We start from the raw sequence: 19568 nt of genomic DNA, 5'->3' as shown, positions 1-19568 counted from the left end.
GGTTGTGCAGCTGAACGTGACAACGGTTCTCATCGGGATGACAGGCAGTGTATCTGACAGTCAAAATTGCTTAATTACACTCTGTCTGTAATTATTCTTCACTTCTTGTTATGAAAACTTCTTGTTTTTGTCAGATGAAAACGTTTCTGATGGATCTGACTATTTATTTTTATTTTGGCTAAGTTTTTGAGGAGGCCTTGATTTTGTGTGATTAAAAACAGGCATCCAATGTATTCCTTTAGCTCTTCAATGGAAATCGCTAAATGACATCTCCTTAATGCTGACCATTTTTAGGCAGTGGCTTCTCTGAAGTAGCATATGCAATGCTTAGGAAGAAAGACTCCTTGGGCTACTGTTTAAGCACATTTTAAACATAAATGTATGAATTTTTTTCTGGTAATTACTGAACTGTTCAGGACCAGTTAATTAAATGATTGGCTTGACATCTGAATAAGCATTTAGATGGCACACGACTGTGATTCTCTGTTGTTTCTTTACCTATTATGTGTCTATACAACTAGACATTAGCATTTTTGTCTGTGTGAGTGTGTGTGCGATTGTGTGTTTTTGCTTTCTACATGTTTCATATATGGAGGAGTATTGTTTCCATTTAAAAAAATTGAGTTCTTACTTTTGGCAGTACAACATGCTTTGTTATCCATAGAATATATTTTGATCATTTTAGAAAGATATATATCAATGTATATGTAGTAAAAAAATTAGTGGTCACGGTAACTCAAGAACAAAAACATCATTCCAGTGAAATTTTACAGACAACAGTATCTCGTTAGCTGTAAGAGCTGATTAAGTTTCGGTGACTTCCAACTATTTAACTTTGAGCTTTTAAATATTAAGGTTTTTATTGATAGCTAGCCAACCCGCGGCGTAGCATATACCGCATAATTATTTTATTGATGGGTGAACACTTCCTGAATGACACAGTTGTCCAAATGGGGTGGGTTTGAGGATACGACTGTGAGTGAATGAAAAGATGGAACTCTGGAGAGAGCAACATACAATTGTCCGAGACTGAAAACTGGTTTTGGCAGATACAGGAGCAAACTAACTCAGGTTTGCTAAAATTATATAAATGAAGACTATTACTAAAAATCGCTGAAAAAGTCACGTAATGTGACAAAAGCCTTTAGGTGAAGTTTGGGCTGTGTGTTGTACTGCTTAGCCTCTGGGGGCATTCTTATTATTAATTTAAATTAATAGTCGAAGTTGAATGAAATGAAATAATAATAATGATGAATGAATGACTAGAACTCGGAGGTGTTTGCCCTTTTGATCACAATGTATATGTGTGTGTTTGAAACTGATAATTCTGCTGGTAGTTTGTGTGTTTTCATTGAAGTTTTGTAGAACGACTATGCATAGAACAGACAAAACACTTTCTGTGTTCCTGCTTGAGTCATTTGATATCAGCATGTAATATTTGGAAATCTGTTACATATTTTTGCTGTATTCTTTAAAAGGTATTAAAAATTGGTGTTGAGGACCTTTCAGTGGACTAGAGTTGTTTATGTAAATATGATATAAATTAAAAGCAATTGCTGACTGTGCTAACTGACTCTTGAACTGAAAATGGAGTAAGGCACTTCTCTGATAGTGAATGTGCATATTTATAGACTTAAATGCACAGTGCAGTATAACGAAACATTCATGAGATTGTCGTGTTTGTCTTCTTTCCTGCTGTATATTTACACTGGTGATGTTTAGCTTCTGGTAAAAGTCAAAGACCTTTCTGTCATCTTCTGAAACCGGAGCAACTCTTAAAATAATAATATACAAAAAACATTCTTATTATGGGTTTAAATTAATAGTCCACAAAAAGTTGAATAAAATGAAATTATAGAGCTGAGTGACTAGAACTGGGATGTTGACAAGAAAATTCAGAATGTAAGAGAATAAACAAAGCAATAAATTTCAGAGAAAGCTGCAATTATCTTAAAATGACAACTGAAATATGACTTTCTCTGACTTTTTTGATGGATTATCTTTTATGTGTGATTTGCGGCTAAGGAGTTTGAATCCAGGGCATGTTAATTGATAGAAAAAAGAAATAAGAAGAGCCAAATTATTTTTGTGGGGAAAAAATACAAAAATGCATGATTCATAGTTTATATTGAGGAGATCCAGTGAGAGAAACTGTAATCCTTTATGAAGGACGTTAACATTCTTTCACAATGCTTGAGAGTCATCAAGTTTTTTTCTAACTGTATTTTATTCATAATTTCTTCTCCTTTTTGAGACCAAATATTTTTATTTTTTTATTTTATTTTTTAAATATCTTTATTTTTTACATTTTCAAGTGTCTTATCCCATTTCTGTGTTCCATGACTGATCTGTAATGATTCCTCATGAGTCCATTGCAATGGGTTCAAACCACTGTATGTGTGGGTTTTCCCTTCACATTTCTAAGGACCTGGGCGTTAGGTCAATTGGTTATTCTAAAGTGGACTTGCTTGGAGTCTTTTCTTCTATGCACTGATGGCTTATCTAAGGGTTTCTCTCCCTTTCACTCAGTGCTGCCAGAATAGACTCAAGCCCCCATGACTGATCAGGTTAAGAGAATATGAAAGTATTATTCCACTGTTGCCATATACTGTATGTACATTACTTGGCAGTTTTAGTCATAATTCTAAACAATGTTTTTTACTTTAAGACTGTCTAGCTGGTTTTGCATATTGGTGATAATGACAAGCTGTCCAGCGCTAATTATGGTGAAACACTGTGTTCATCCTGCTTTTCTCCAACTCCTTCATTAGATTTTTTCACACTACCACAATGTGTTTTGGTATTGTTTTTCTGAGAGAGCTTAACTCTTCTTTGTCTTGTTTACAGGTCTGGAATAATTTGAAAATTGCTATGAATAAAATGTTGTACAGTAGTTTCTGTGTTAATCATCGCAAGGACAGATTCAAACAAAAAGAAAATTAAACCTAAAATAATCAAATAATTACCAGGGCACTTCTCTTGTAGTACCAGCAAAGAAGAAACCCAGACAGCCACTCACAATGTGCTGCTTTCTATAAAATGTAATTTAAATAGTTTTGAGAGGCTTGATATTGTTTTGATAAATTATCAGTTGTTAGCTATGAGGGATTTGCTTTGCTCATGTGTATACCAGTTCTCGCCTTGCTCGCCCGAGATGATATACATCTCTTTAAGAATTCAAAACTTTAATGTTTGGGTAAACTCCATCCATCCATTCATTTTCAAAATGTATCCGATTCAGGTTCACCTCTCCCAGTCGGTATCTGTCTGTCCTAATATAATTGAGTGCAAAGAGGAATGCAGCTTTGGATGGAGTGTCACTCCATTACCGTTCTGCCACACAATGGCAAAGCAATGTGAACTTGGAGATTAATTGTACACCAGATAAAAGTTGTGGATTGAAACCAACAAGATAAATGAAGATGTGTCAAAGGTAAGACCAAGAAAAAAAAATCCCACCCAAGAATTCAGGTACTAAGACATCTAGCAAAAACTACTTCCAAAAATCTTCTGAGAACTTATCTTTATACTTGAACATTGAGAATCACGCGGTACTTTTTTATGTACCATCTCACCAATGGTGTCACATGCGAGACTTCCAGGATTGTGTTTCCTGACATTGAGTTGCCGTGTAATGTAATAGTCACCAAAAATGTCAGCGCCCCCCTAAAAACAAAATACTGTTGAAATGTTTAAAGAATATAGCAATAACATTAAATAACAAGTACCAAATCAAAAGTAGGAAATGAAAATGAAAGTAAATTCCTTATGCTTCGAAGTCATCTCCATATTATTAGGGATCATATTAGGGATTTACTCCTCTTACAAGCTAGTGCCACATGAAAGGAAGGGTGACCAAACCTTTAGAGAAAAGCACACCAGTGTTTATGTGCACAGTTTAACATGAGTAATGAAATAATAACCTTCTACATCGAGAGGAGCCAATTGAGGTGGTTCAGGCATTTGATATGGATGTCCCCCTATGGAGGTTTTATAGGCACAACCAACTGGGAGGAGACCGTGGAGAAGACCCAGGGCTCGCTGGGAGGCTTATATCTCCCAGATGGCCTGGGAACGCTTTGGGATCCCACTTTATGAGTTGGCAAGTGTGGCCCCGCGACCTAGCTTCAGATAACTGGTGGAAAATTAATGAATGAAATGATGAGCCACCAGAACCGTCAGTTGCTCTCATTCTGGTCAGTCACCAAGTTGGGCCAAGTGATTTTTTGGTTGGAAAGCAGCTCTCTTTTTTGTTATATATAAAAAAAAAAACATAAGATTCACATGCAGAAAGATGCCTGTACCTTCTTTCTCCACTCCTCTCATTGATCCACATTCCAGAATAGACAAAAGACTGGTAAATTCTACTGAACAGAAGTCAGGTTATTCTGCATCCTGCTGTTTCATCCACATATCTCTAGAACTAATACTCAGCTAGGCTTCACAATTTCATCTGATAGTAGACCTGTTAATCAAGATGAGCTGACTTTACAAGCACAGAAGCGTCCAGGAACAAAAGAGTGACTGAATATCTTGGCTACCATCTGAACCTCTTTGTTGTCCTGCTTGCTTGAATAACACCCAGAAATGAACACGTAGCCCAGTTAGCAGAAGGCACATCTTCCCTTAAACACTATCGTGTAACTTCCTTTTTCACTTTGTCTCTCCTTTTCATTCACATGTGTGCCCCGTTCCTGCTGTTCTGCCATTCTAGTCATGGCCACTATCTCAGTGACGTGTCTGAAAGAGACTGGAATAGAGTTTTACTTCAGAAGGATGACCTTGGTGCCTTAACTCTGCAATGTGGAAGACAGATTTTGACACATTATCTGCTGATGCTGCAGAATGACTAAGGCTGTTTTGCAAAAGCATATTGTAATGACTCTGTCAGCCAAGACAAAAGGAGAAATACCTACAGAATCACAGATGATGAAGAATGGGGCAAACAGAAAATGGGCGTATAGTACTTTACTGCAATTAAAGCACAATGTGTATCTGTACAACATAAGACCTCTGATTGAAAGCTTGCTTATCAAAACTGGTTCAAATTAGCTGAACAATGAGCCAAAGTATATTAATCTCATTTTCACTTTTAACAAGAATCACACACGGCAATGTTAGCTAATCTTAAATATTCACAAGTTTGCCTATTTAGAAAGCAAGAGATCCTTTCACATAGCACAATTACTTTGCATTAAAGCACACGAGTCACAGATAGAAAACCCTTGTAATATCAAGAAACAAATGACCTGTTTTGTAAAAAAAATCTTAAAACATTCATGGAATCTAAAACAACTGTTTTACGTTGTACATATTTTAGTATTGTGTGACTTTCTGTGTTTTTCTATTCTTGCATCAAGTGTAATCATAGCATAACGTTCTCAAACCTGTTAGACCCACATTAACGTCAGAGGGCAGCAGAGTTTATCCTGGCAGCATTAGATGCAAAGCAGGAACAACTCTAAATGGGGTGCCAGGCCTTCAAAGAGCACACTAACACCCACCCACCTCATACAGTCAGGCCCAGCTTAGTCCAATCAATGAGCCTATCACCCATGTCTCTTTGGGATGCAGAAGGAAACTCAAAGATTCTGTAGAGGAATTCATACAAATGCAGGGAGAATGTCCAAACAGTGCATGTCTCTCTGGTGTTTCCAGTAGGAGGAGAACCCGCGTACCTACAAACAAACATGAGGTTAGTGTGCATACTCTTCATTTCTCTTTGGAATGTAGGACTGATGTGGCAGTCCTGTAGAAAAATCCCTGCAAACACAAAGAATAAGTGTGAACTGTGCATAGACATCAGGCAGGTAGAATTCAAACTCTTCATGCTGGATTTGTGAGGCAGCAAAGTTAACTAAGTCACTACTTTATTGCTCTAATTTACTAGTGTGTTGTACCATGTCATCCATTATGGGTGTAGTGAGAAATCAAGCAAAATGGGACCTTTTATTGGCTAACTAAAAAGATGACAATATGCAAGCTTTCGAGGCAACTCAAAATCTTGCCTGAAGAAGGGGCTTACGTTTCGAAAGCTTGCATATTGTAATCTTTTTAGTTAGCCAATAAAAGGTGCCATTTTGCTTGACTTGCCCTAATTTATAAACAATAGCCTTATATCTGTAATTCTTGTGTTTACCATTAAGTTGTATTATTAATTTTCTTAATAATGATCATGTTTCATTTACTTTGATTCATATCTAATAGCTAAGAAATGCACTTAACTAAAAACAAGTTTAAATCTAGATTTTAATCACTTTTAAATTCATTCACAGATGATAAGAGTAGAAATTCAAGCTTTGTCAGTGTGAATCTTTAAAATGTTATTTAAAAAGAGAAAGAGGGACAAGCAGAGTGTAGACTTTAAATTCTTTATTGCTGCAGTCCTTCCAAGAAGCTCGGCCTAATGACTGTTTACTTCGTTACTCTATAGCACTAAAAAAAAAAAAAAAAAAGTATACATAATTAGAAAGAACTGAGCACGTTACAAAGATTGTTATGAGTGACATTAATGCAGATCTCCAGGAAAACAGCTAAATGAACATAGCTGTATATATAGACATTACCCTTTGAAAAGTTGCATACTATACATGTGGTATAAATACAGTCAAAAGCATACTTATGCTTGGCAGGGAGGTCTGACTGGCTCTTCTGTCATGGAAGCATTTATACAGTCTTTGTTTTGAGTTTGATGAGACCTGAAATGGCAGCCATAACAAGCTCTGCAGGGCATGTGTACAGTTTGTCGTTAATTGCCTTCATCATCACCATCCCAATTGTCGGCTGACCAATAGAGCAGGTCACCAATTAATGAAGCTGTAGACAAAGCTACTGAAGAGTATGGGCATTGAAAATGATGGCATAATTAGATATTTGTGTTTGCTTTCATGTTTTGTTCAGTAGGGTGTCTTACAATAAAAGACAGGGTGCCATTAACAATGTTACAGCACACTATAATTAGTGCTCTTCTTGTTTCCTTTTGCTACATTTAAAGATGGCACAGCTTCATTTTTGAAAAGATCTCATTTAATTATTCTAAAGGAAAAAATGTGTCTTAATTACCTAATACTCATTCTACATGGTATAAAAAAGTTGTTTTATCTCTGCTTAGTTGTTATTAAGTGAGGACCTTTTTAATTGTTCCAGATACAGGTAAAAAGACAGACATAAATTATACTTGTAAATGTTTTATACTAGTTGTTAAGTCATGATTCGATTCCTCTGTGTAGGGGAAAAGGGTCCTGTGGAAATATAGCACCATGGGCAATAAGAATAAAACAAAAATCACCCATCTTTCCATTTTGTAAATCTACATCTTATATTTCAACATGGGTTAGAGCCAGCATGTGGGCAAGGCCAGGAACCAAACATAGAATGGGTCAGCAGTCAATCACTGTCTATCACAGCTCACGGGATGGCACTACCAGGCTGAGGGACAGCTTCTTCTTGGATGTTATTAAATTAATGAATACAACATCACTAAATCTGACTGAACACTCTGTGTGATTTATACTACATTTTGCATTTTGTTTCAGTTAGTCTTGTATACTAAACTATTGCTACTACCTTTGTTACTTGCTGCTAATTACAGAGCATACTGCAGTAATATTTATTTTAGCTATAGTTATCTTACTGTATTTTGTATTAATATTATTTCTTTCTATTTATCGTTTATCTGTGATACCTTTATCACAAAGTCTATGTGGTTAAGTAGGTACTTTTTATTATGTAGTATGTGTGGTTTTTTTTTTAATTGGGTTATCGTGGGCACTGTTTAATTACCGGGAACTGAGTACCGAATTTCGTTTCTGCACATGGATATTGGAATGATGATAAAAGATCCTTGATCCTTTTCAGCATCAGATCCAATTACCCATACATTCATATCTTTAAAATGTGTGAGGAAAACAGAATGCTTGGAATTAAACCCACGGGACAAGTACATCAACTCTACACAGGGAAAGCACAGGCCATCATAATGTACAAGCAAGCTGTAAAAATAAACGCCCGTAAACGGTTTAAATTTCATTCTTGCTCCTATACCAACAGTCGTATTTTGTTATTATCTATTTGTTTGATGTTCTAATACACTACAATATGTTGACATGAGCTTTTAAATATCATCCTGAAATGGAGAGTTACAGCTTTTGATAAAGAACCACTCCTTAAACCTAAAACCTAAACTGCCATTGTGAAATGTGGGTAGATTGTGTACTTTAGGCAGTATGTAGCCCCTGAGAGTTTATTGTGCCTCACTTGTAACTGTATAGACCATCAATCAAAATAAGAAATTGTTTATAAATCAACACCCTGATGTATTCTGTCTCTTCTGCCTTCTGGGACAGGAGGGAAGCACACCTTTTGTATCAAATTAAGATTAATGATGATTAGTTCAGGACAATGGTAACGTGTTGTTTTCAGATCCACAGTCTACTTTTTCAGCAAAGAATCAATGATCATAAGCTCTTTCTCCTTCTTCTTTGTTGTGGACTTTTGAAGGCACCTCCACCTATGCTGCTTAATGTATCTTTGTCTTATCCAGGCATTAAATTTCATCCATTTCCAATCCTCCCCCCACCACTCCCACTTTCAAGTTGTCTCATCAGGTACCTTCAGCCTTTAAATATTGTTCCTGGTTTAAAGGCAGATAAGCATATTTTGCAGAAATAAAGTATCACGTATACATACTAATTAAAATTCAAAAAGTGGAATAGAATACTGTTTGTCAGATTTTTTGGTAATATGTTTTTGTGATACTAGTCCTTCAGCTGTTGTAGCTGATTCCATCTCCGTCCTTAAAGGAATACTCCAGCCAAACGTATATGTATGTATCTTATGTTTTCATGTAAAATGACAGAAAAACATTCTTGATTTAATACAACCATGGTGACCCATGCTATACAATAGCAAACAATGTGAAAACATCCATGGAAAAAAAAACCAAAATTCTCACGTTACTCTTGTTGCATAATCCACATGTTTGTTAACCATCTGTATGCTCAAAATTTGCAAAAAGGAGACCCGCCTCTCCCCCTCATTCATCGGTCAAGAGTCCTGTCTTCAAATCAAAAGCACAGAATTATGGGAATGCACCTGCTTTTCCCAAAGTGACTGTTAATAATATTTAAGCAAACGGCGCATTCTTTCTGCATGTTCTGAGCATACAATGTGGTACCAGACGTGGATTATATGACAGGAGTTATGCGAGAATGTATTCTTTTTTTCCATGGATGTTTTTTTTCACATCGCTTGCCGTTCTGCAGCGAGAGTCTTTCTCTCATTCTGCATACTAACACAAGATACTTTTTTTTTTCTTGGCCATCACTACAAACTACATGAGGTAATTAACATAAAATATAATCATTTTTGGATGGAGTCCTCCTTTATCATTAGCCTTAGACTGACTTTCAGCTATGGCTAAAACTTAAAACTTCCTTTGTCAAGTCACTTTAATACTCTTAAGCATAGGAAGGACTTGGACTTGTATTTACTTCTTCCCTGTAAAGTGACTGCATGTCTTGATTTAGTAATACACCATAAAAGCATCATAGCAGAGCTAAACTGTGAGCCTGATGCTGGAGGTATGATCAGAACTGGCAACACAGGTGGTGGTCTGGAGTGTGCAGACCCCTAAGTGGCCCAAGTTGTAGGCATTAAATATGATATAACAATGTCTGGTTTCACACAAAATGACTTTTTCTGCAGGCAGTTTTTAAAACATTGCTTGCTAATCACAGCTTGACAACTTTCAAACTTTAGTGCTGCAGTAGATAGCCGGTTTTGTACATTTACAAATCCTTTATGTGAAGACACATTCACTTAAATGGCATCAAAGAATCCTGAGAACATCCACACAAATACATGATGATTGTGCAAACTCCCCACAGATAGTTGCCAGGCTGGCATTTGAACCCAGAAATTCTGTAGTTATGGTAGAGCAGCAATAATCACTGCCCCATGGTAGCTGTAATCAAGGGAAGCTGAAATGTGACACTACAGACTTGAGGGGGTCACCAACATCTTCCCTGCTTTATGTGTGCGAAAGGCGTTATGATTTCTAAAATAAATGCGGAACATAAGATTATTAAACAAACAATTGGCTCCATGGGTGATATTAAATTATCCAGAAGGACCTGATATGTCTATATGGTTGAAGTCATATTTATTTGTGATACAGTGTCTCCTGTTGCACACTGTATTGTATGTCAGCATTTCAGACAAGTAATAGGCTGTAATGTGTCCCCAGGTTTATCTGCGCTGATGAAATATAATAGGCTTAGACAACTTCAAAGGGATCAGATTATTATGGAGAACCCCAAAGGTGCTAATTTACACTTTTCATGGGAGCTGAAGACTACTAATGTATTTGACTGTCTTTCTGTCTGTCTAGGGGCACAATGCATATGCATTTTCCATATCTTTTTTTTTCACTCTACTGTAAATGGTCTCTTATGAATTAATTTTTCCAACTTGTCAAAATATAATTAGGGGAATGGAGACTATTTGTTTTGGAGTTCTTTTTTGTGTAATTTTTAGTTTTTGTATTTGTTTTATCCCAGTCTAGAAGTTTTGAGAAATAACTTTCATTCAAAGGCTATTATAGGCCCTGAAGTGACTTTTGAGTCGACTTGTAATACATTTCCTCTTTTTTCGGGCATCATAGAAAACAAGCATTGCGTTGCCACAAGTGCTCAGTCCTTTGATAAATTCTGAATTTTTACAAATTAACAGATCTTACACTGACATTTTATTTTCTGGGATTTTTCTTATTTCAAAGCACTGCAAATGAAAATTATTTTTCAGCGTGACACTCTTTTATGTTAGAAAAAATCCTAAGAAGAAAAAGAAGGAAACTTGCTGATTGCATGAGTAAATCAGTCTCTACTGTATGTTGTGGAAGTTCTAAATTTGCACAGGTGAGAAACAATTACCTAATGAGGACATAACTGTCATACAATTGGGCTCTACCAGTGAATCATTAAAATGGCTGCCACATTTTCTGCATAAAAACTCAGCAGTTAATAGGTCATTATTCCATATTTCAACAATTAATTAATGGACAGATATTGCTGGGCTCCATTTATGTTAATCGGCTTCAAACTACTTTATTTTCTCATTTGTTTAAACATATATAGAGTCTTTATGTGTACTCATTATGTAATTTCTAAAGTTTGTAATTGCATTTTACCTGAGAACGCTCTGTGCCTACACTCAGTGAGGAGTGCTACACAGAAATAAACTAAATTGAATGGGATGGAATTATCCAGGTTGTCAATTTGAAGGAGAGCTGTGAAAATGAAGGCTCAAAAGCATTCCAAAGAAGTTAGCCATAAAATGATTAGATCACGTTAGATATTTATAATGAAATACCTGGACACTATAAGGGCATAGTAAACTTCTTGTGCCACAGATGTTTGAGGTGCAGAGAAGTACATACAGGCAATATGACAATATACAAATAACTCCTAAAATGTTGTATTGTTCTCGTACCAAAGCAGAAATTAGAAAAATGGTACAAACCAATATCCTAGTGTTTGGATGTCCCAGTGGGTTCAGTTATTAGGAAGTGGAAGCTGTATCAAATTACCCAAATGCTGCCCAGAAAATGACTTCCCTTAAAAGTCTCTGCAGTAAAGAAGAGAGACAGTAACTTTGAAGGAGTTACAGAGTTGAGTAACTGAGAGTGGAATCAAGGCATACCTGTCAACCATAGCAAGAGCTTGGCAGAACACTGGCCTGTACATGTTGCCTAAAACCATGAGAGTGGCCTGGTTGTTGTGAAGTTTTGTTGTCAAATGAGATCAAATTACGTTTTTTTTTTTTTACCTAAGTTCAAATAGTTATGCGTGACACAAATTTTAACACAGAATGGTGGTGAAGAACAGTAGTGGTAGCATATTGCTGTGGTGTAGCCATTCATTAGACAAGAAGTTAAAACAGAAGGAACAACGTTTTGTGGAAAATACAGGCAAATTCTGAAAGAGAACTTGTCTCGAAGATTGGTTGAAAGTTGAACGGCTCCGTCAAATCTGATTGGGAATCTATAGAACTATTTGAAAATTGTGCTGCACGAACATCATCCAGCTAACCTGAACAACCTGGAATAAATCTTTCTGGAAGAACTGGACAAAATCACTCATGAACAATGTGCTGGTAAAGCTGGTGCAGGTAGACCTTTACTAATCCACCTTCCTATAATCCTGTTCCTTCACTAAACTGGTAGTAGTATTGGATCGGTAGTAAAATTTTGACTTTGGTATCAATATCAGCTTTCAGACCTCACTACCGGGACTAAATTATTTTCAAAGCAATGAAGTCACTGACATGTTACCGTTTCTGCCTTCATAGCTGCCTCTCAAGTGTGCGGTGCCATGCACCATATTGAAGCAATAAATGCAGTGAAGTTGCAATCATTTTGAAGCAATCAGAGGGAGGGATCCCCTGTGAAGTCCTGAGAATATGAAAACAGTAAGGGGGAAATCTTTTCTAACCTGGCACCACTGGGACCTAAGGAGTGCTAAGTCAGAGAAGGTGACATTGCAGTGGGGCGCTTACTTACCCCAAAGACTTAAAGCTATTATTGCTACAAAAGGTGGCATTACAAAGTTAAAGTGGGGAGATTGAATGCTTATTCAAAGTGCACATCTCCTTTTTCTTCTTCTACTTCGTAATATTTTGTTTCTAACGCAAAACTGTATCACATGAAAAAGTCATTTCAGCATGTTGAAATAGAAATATCAAAGAGAGCAAAATTTCAGGTCAGGATTTGTTATAAAGTAATTTAAAGAATCGGCCAGGGGTGCAAATACTTTCAAGACGCTGTTTGTGAATGACTGTTAAGTTTGTGGATGAGTTTGACTGACGTTTTATTTAAGGCTGTTTCTTGTCCGGAACTGATAACGCTGGGACAGGATGCAGTTTCTCATAACCCTTACTTGTGTTCAGTGTCTTCTGGTCCGTGTGCTTGGAGACAGTAGAGAGGCCTGATTGACAAGAAGAAAGTTATGAACAGTTCAAGCCTTGTTAGTCAGCTTTCCAAAACTTTCTGTAGACACCTACTTATTCACAAAAAAGGTCTCTACTGCATCCCAGATATCTTGCTATATCATGCAATTTTAAATAAGACTCAAAAACAAGTAGAAGTGATCAGCTCAAAGCAATCTACAATCATAACTTGGTTTATTTGTAGTTCGAAACATCCACGCATCCAAAGGGCGACTCTACAATGACCTAAAGCAGAAGGCGGCATGGCACTACCTAACTTTCAATTCTATTACTGGGCATCAAATATACAAGCTATAAAGACCTGGACTTCGACACAAATCAATGAATATACACAAGCCTGGTCTGCAATAGAGATAAAATCTTGCAGTACTTCTGCTCTGCGACCCAGTTAAAACGAATTACTATCAAGATGCTAATTTTGCAGTTGCCCTTCATGCTTTCAGAATATGGAACCAATGTAGGGAGCACTTTAAGACAGCAAAGCTCGTATCTGTTGCTCCTCTGCATGACAACCACCTTTTCCGCACTCTAAAACTTATACACTATTTGATGTCAGGAAAATGTCCGGGATTAAAACACTTGAGACTTGTACATAGATAATTTCTTTGCAGCCTACAAACAATTACGCTTCAAATTCAACATCTCATCAGTACAATTCTTCCACTTCTTTCAAGCTAGAATATTTGCTAAACAGAACCTGCCTGATTTTCCTCACCTCTCACCTATTTCTTTTCCAGAAGAAATATTGATCAGTCTTTAATACTCAGATACCATCTCTAAATTTTATACAAATATTTTAAAGTCCCTTACTTTCAAATACCCCAAAGTACATTAGGGAAAGGATCTGTCACTTAATATTTCAGAAAAGAAGTAGAAGGCACAGAATATACTCTAGCTCAATATGTGCAAAGCACTCGATCATTCAATTTAAAATCTTTTATCAAGCAAATTTATCTTGTTTAAAATTGTCCAAAATGTTTCCAGAGCATGATTCAACCTGTGAAGATTGCAGTAAGCTCCAGCCTCACTGGGCCACATATTCTGGGTGTGCACCAAATTAACATTACTTTGGACATGCCTATCAGACAGCCTTGGTGTCACAATCACACGTAACCCATTAACAACTGTGTTTGTTGTACCTCCAGATGGGCTTAAAGTGGAGAAGGACAAACAAACTGTAATTGCCTTTACTACACTATTGGCACGTAGACTTATCTTGCTCAACTGGAAGAATCCTAACTCACCTTTTTTTAAGTCAGTGGGTAACTGATGTTCTATACTACTTGAAATTGGAAAAAATGAAATTCTCACTTAGAGGATCTGTTCAAAACAAGAGGATCATTTTTAAAACATGGCAGGATCTAATCAATAACATTTTAGAATAAGCTTCCACTTTGGGGAAGAAAGTACTCTTCCTTTCTTGTTTCCTTTTATAGAGTAGCTCTGGATACTGGCTCTCCTCTCTTTCTTTTTGGTGGGGGTTGAATTTTGCTTTAGTTGTTTGCTTTGTTAAGTTTGACTTAATTGTATGGAATGTTATCTGCTTCTAATTAAAATTAAAATCAATAAATATATAAAACAAAATCTACATGTACTAAAATAGTTTGAAACAGCTTATAGCTCCTACTGTCATTTTTCATGGTTTTGGAAGAAAACAATCACATGTGGCCCACCTTAAACATTATAAAATAAATGGCCCATTGCTTCTGTGAAGCAGATTTTTGCTTTAAAAGCATTTATACCTCATAGTGCAAGTTGTCTTATATCAATGCCAGAAAACTCCAAAGTTTTAAAACTGATTTATGTTCATGGTATAACTTCAAGAAATAAAAAGGACTTTTTTTTTTAAACTTGAAAACCTCAGGAGTCGTGTCTGAAATGAGTGTGACCACGATTTAAGTTTCTACTTTTCAAACATGGCATTTAACATTTGTACTCCAGAGGATCATGTGTGTTTAATAAAACAGTGGTATGCTTTAATACAGTATTAATGCCATGAGACTTTGGAATTCATATCATTTTCTAAGGCTCCAAAAGTTTAAGCAGTGAATGAATGTCTTATTAATACAGCTAGACATTTGGCAGCAGTGCTGTCGTAAACTATTCTGCGTAAAATTATATGACACTCCGTATTTGTATTTTCTGTTTCATCACAAGTAAGTACATGATTGGTATGAATGTGGATGTTTGTTGTCTATTATTTGTGCATTATCAGTAATCACATTTGAGTAATAAGCTCATTAAATAATAAACGGCTGCAAAACGAGCATTTTGTAAATACTTACCCAGGAATAATTTACTTTTCTAAGCATAATTTGGTTACTGGCATTACTTTTAAAATTGCTTTTTAATCTTTTTGTCATGGTAGGACCTTTTCCATGCATATGTTTTTTTTTCAATATAACATTACAATACAGAAATCAATAAATAAAAATGTAATTCAGATTTCATATCTAGTAAATTATAAAATTGATTAAAATCATTGGGTGCTGCTGTCTCTGCTGGCGTGGTACTAAGGTGGTCAATACTGTACTGCCAGGATTGTTTTGAGAATTGTCTTAGGGAATAATTTACTGTAAGTAATGGACCAAGCAGTGATAGACAATGAGCAGGGGTCAAAACCAAAAAATAAAATGTCAGAGCCTAATACACAAACCAGAATCTTAGTCAGAAATATGCAAAGTTCTAAAAACACTCTGGAATCCAGAAACTTGGACACTTAAAGTAAAACTCTGCTGTCTTATATAGGTGTAGCATGACATTAAATGCCTCTTGACCACCAATAACCTACAGTGTTACTGCTGTGATGCCTTTAATACAAAAAGACTACCACAATGATAGTATTTTGGATGGATTGCAGGTGGAAAAGAATAATTAAGATCTTGTAACCAGGAGAGGTTGAAACTGGGTACCAGTTCAACAAAGCCAAAGTTCTAAAAATCATATGTGAAAAAGTCCTACTACCAATATGAATTATTAATGCTAATTATAGTTAAGGACACCAAAAGGAACTTGTTTTATATCCACAATCTTGGAGACCAGTAACAGTGCACTGACATCTCAAATACTATCTGTGTGCTCAATTAATTGTCACACAAGTCAACTTTCTGTTGTCATATTGCCCACTTGAGTTGCCACCATGAAAAAATATTCAAAGTGGCACAAAAATAAATGAAAACAATGATCGATAAAATAAAAATATTGATAAATAAATGACAAAAGTTGTCAAAACTAAAATTGGAGAATCTTAATTTGAATAAAATCCCCATCATTCAAACCCTAAATTAATGACAGCCACATGCATGCAAAAACACCCAAAATGGCAGCACCCACTATCGAAATTGTGATACAAAGTGGCAGCACGGAAACACCACAAAGATGATGGCAAAAAGTAATCTTCAAACCAAGAATAAAAATACAAAAGAGTAAACTGTGCATCTATAAACTTTTATTTATGACAGCTGATAGCTATGCAATACCCGCTGTTGGTTGGCTTAAAGCAATTAATATTTCAATGACCTTCTGACAAGAACTTCACCTAAAGAATATGTCACTAAACTGGTTTCTCGTGCATTATCACATTATATTCAAAACTCTGCTGCTGTTTAAAAAAAAAATTAATATTCCCCGATCCCAGATTATCTATCATCACTGCTCTCCTCATATGATCCCATCAGACGCCTTATATTCTCTAACACCAGACTCATCATTCATCTTTCAGCCAACACCCATTTAGTGCTGTGGCTTGTAATTTCTCAAACATCTTCCTAACATTTCTTTGTAAAGTTCCATTAGTGCACATCTGAAAATGAAGTCTCCTGTCTTGGCTTTTAATCATGTATCTTATCATTTTGGTTGCCATTGTGTACCTGTAGTTTAACTCCCTCATTTGACTGTTCAGTACTAAATGGGCTGATTGTTGTCTGGTACGAGTGTTCACCCCCTATATATTCATCTTTACTTCTGAAGATTCATCAAAATTTTTGTGTTGTAATTTCCCATCTTTTGTCCCAAGAATTCCTTCTTGTCATTTTGAATTATTTTATGTGGTTGCTTTTTAACATACCTTAAGAAGAGAGCTAAGAAAACAACCTTTGATTTACTGTTTGATTGATTGTTACATTATTCTTCAAATTTGCAGTACCTAGGGAAAGATTTTTTGCTTGCACTCTTTTGTCTCTGTGTATTGGACTTTAGATAATCGATACTTTTAATTTTTTTCTTTTATGCTGACTTGTTTGCCTGTCTCTGACCTAGTCTGTCATCTGTCCTGTCTTTAGACATCTTTGTTAACATTAGAGAATGCTAAATGGCACTTCCAGGAAGACCTTAGTGCAAGGACCTTGTCTCTTTCTTTCACTACATTTTGTCTCTCTGGATAGTCAGCTTTTGTTCTCTATTGCCCCATTAAATCCCTAAATCCCACCTCAAAAAGAAAATCAAAGTATCCTTGCCTGTCCCATGTATCTTCTTTGATTTCTCTGAGATCATTCACAACACCAAATATCTCTTACATACTTCCTACTGACTTTGTATGACTCCCACATGTCATAGACAGTCATTGGTCATTTCATGTGAGCCACTTGTCCTTACATGAAGACTAATTATTTTGTTCATTTATGGAACATGTGAAGTAATTGTGATATGCTTTGTTATTCAGTTTGTAATTTATCGTACGTCTAGCTGTTGTGTAAGAGAGCCTGTGTAAAGATAGAGAGCCTCCTCTGGAAATAAATGAGACAGTAGAGGATCATAATCAATAATATGCTATATTTACCATTTACAGTACTATTTCTCTATTAATCTGAAACATATTTAAGTTAACATGTACTGTGAATATATCATCAAACCTTCAGCATGTAATCAGAAAGTAGAGTTTTCTGCATCACCCAGAGTTTACTTTTAAGTGACCTCAGTCATATTCAGTTGAAATAAATCAGAAGTGTAAAGGCCCTTAAACAAATACTCCACACAAAAGTCAGTCAGTCAGTCATTTTCCAACCCGCTATATCCTAACACAGGGTCATGGGGGTCTGCTGGAGCCAATCCCGGCCAGCACAGGGCACAAGGCAGGAACAAATCCCGGGCAGGGCGTCAGTCCAGTGCAGGGCACACCCACACACCAAGCACACACTAGGGACAATTTAAGATCGCCAATACATCTAACCTGCATGTCTTTGGACGGAAGCAAACCCAGGTCTCCTTACAGTGAGGCAGCAGCGCTACCACTGCGCCACCGTGCTGCCCCACACAAAAGTATTTTTTTTAATGTTACTTAGCCTATGTGGTTTGACCAAGAAAATTTTTAATCTCGTGTTTTCATGAACAATGGAGATAACAAACTTTTTGATGGAATAGATGTCTATGGTGACCATTGCAGGACCACAACAAACAATATTAAAATGGCCATGAAGAGTCTCTTCTTACATGTGTCACATGATCTCCATGTTAAGTTATCTGGTTGTAACCAGTGAATAAGAGGAAGAGGCGGGTCTTCAGTTCAGAGTCTTGATCCCGTGTGAACACATTTCCTCTGGCTGCACTACTCTGATTTTCTGTAAGTATGTGGTTAACATTATTTTTGCAAAAAATACGTGTGTTTGGGATGTTCTGCTCATACGACTAAATGTATACTATATTGTTAGGTAATGCACCAACAGCACCCATAATTTAATCTGATCCAATTGTATATTGACCCGAAATTGTTGGATAAGAATTGGAGAACAATTATCTTAAAGAAATACCCCACACAATGTAAAGTTAAATTCTAGTTTGCAGTGATTGTAATGAAAAACATTTAATCTCATGTTTTCATGGAAAACGAAGATAACAAACTCTCCGACAGAAGGAGCATCTCTTGAGACCAATATTGGAACAAAGAAAGCAATATAAACATGTCCATATCAGTTATTGTGAAGGATTATTGGCTGGCAAGAGGTTGCCAGGGACAGAGGCAATGCCAGGTCAGAACAAGAAATGCTAAAGCCCCATGGAAGACCTCCGGGAACAAGAGGTCCTGCACATGCTAATAACGAAGCGCCGGGGGCACAAGGGCATAATTTGTTTTTTGAATGACCCAGAAACAACACAAATGCAGCCTGAATGGAAGCATGTTGTGTTCCGAGAGCATTAGTGACATCAGAGCATTAGAAGAGGAGACTAGGCCAAGAAGGATTAGTGGAACACCTCCTGACCAAAGGAAGGCATCAAATAATTAGAAAAAATGTGGACATGGAGCCACATTTCCTTTTTATAGGTGGGAATTGTCAAGACACAAGTGATGATCCTCCATCCTGATAAGTGGCAGCACATAATATACTAAAAATATAAAAATAGGGGGTATCTCTTTAAGGGAGACAGCATTGGGTTTATCTGAGGTATGTTGACTTATAAGGGATAATAGCAGAAGCCGTGGTGTATGGACAACCTGAGCCACTAAAGCGATGTTTGGAAGCAAAAGTTCTCTGACCTCAGAAATTTCTAGGACTTGGGGGGCAGTGTCTCCATCGTGGTGCTTAAAGCCTCCTTGTAGTCAGAAGCAACCTAAGTCTTGAGGCTAGTGT

At 36.5% G+C, this 19568-nt stretch overlaps 1 protein-coding gene and 1 long non-coding RNA gene across 2 annotated transcripts in view; one reads left to right on the top strand and one right to left on the bottom strand.

Annotated features, from left to right (window-relative positions):
* lrmda (leucine rich melanocyte differentiation associated) overlaps positions 1 to 19568 on the top strand; it is a 1173034-nt gene that overhangs the window by 689941 nt on the left and 463525 nt on the right. The gene's annotated exons all lie outside the window — the stretch shown is intronic.
* Positions 1 to 19568, bottom strand: part of LOC127526832 (uncharacterized) — a 449386-nt gene that overhangs the window by 101003 nt on the left and 328815 nt on the right. The gene's annotated exons all lie outside the window — the stretch shown is intronic.

The sequence above is a fragment of the Erpetoichthys calabaricus genome, chromosome 2 (genome assembly GCF_900747795.2).
Source record: "Erpetoichthys calabaricus chromosome 2, fErpCal1.3, whole genome shotgun sequence".
Classification (NCBI taxonomy): Eukaryota; Metazoa; Chordata; class Cladistia; order Polypteriformes; family Polypteridae; genus Erpetoichthys; species Erpetoichthys calabaricus.
This window is presented reverse-complemented; position numbering and strand designations above follow the sequence as displayed.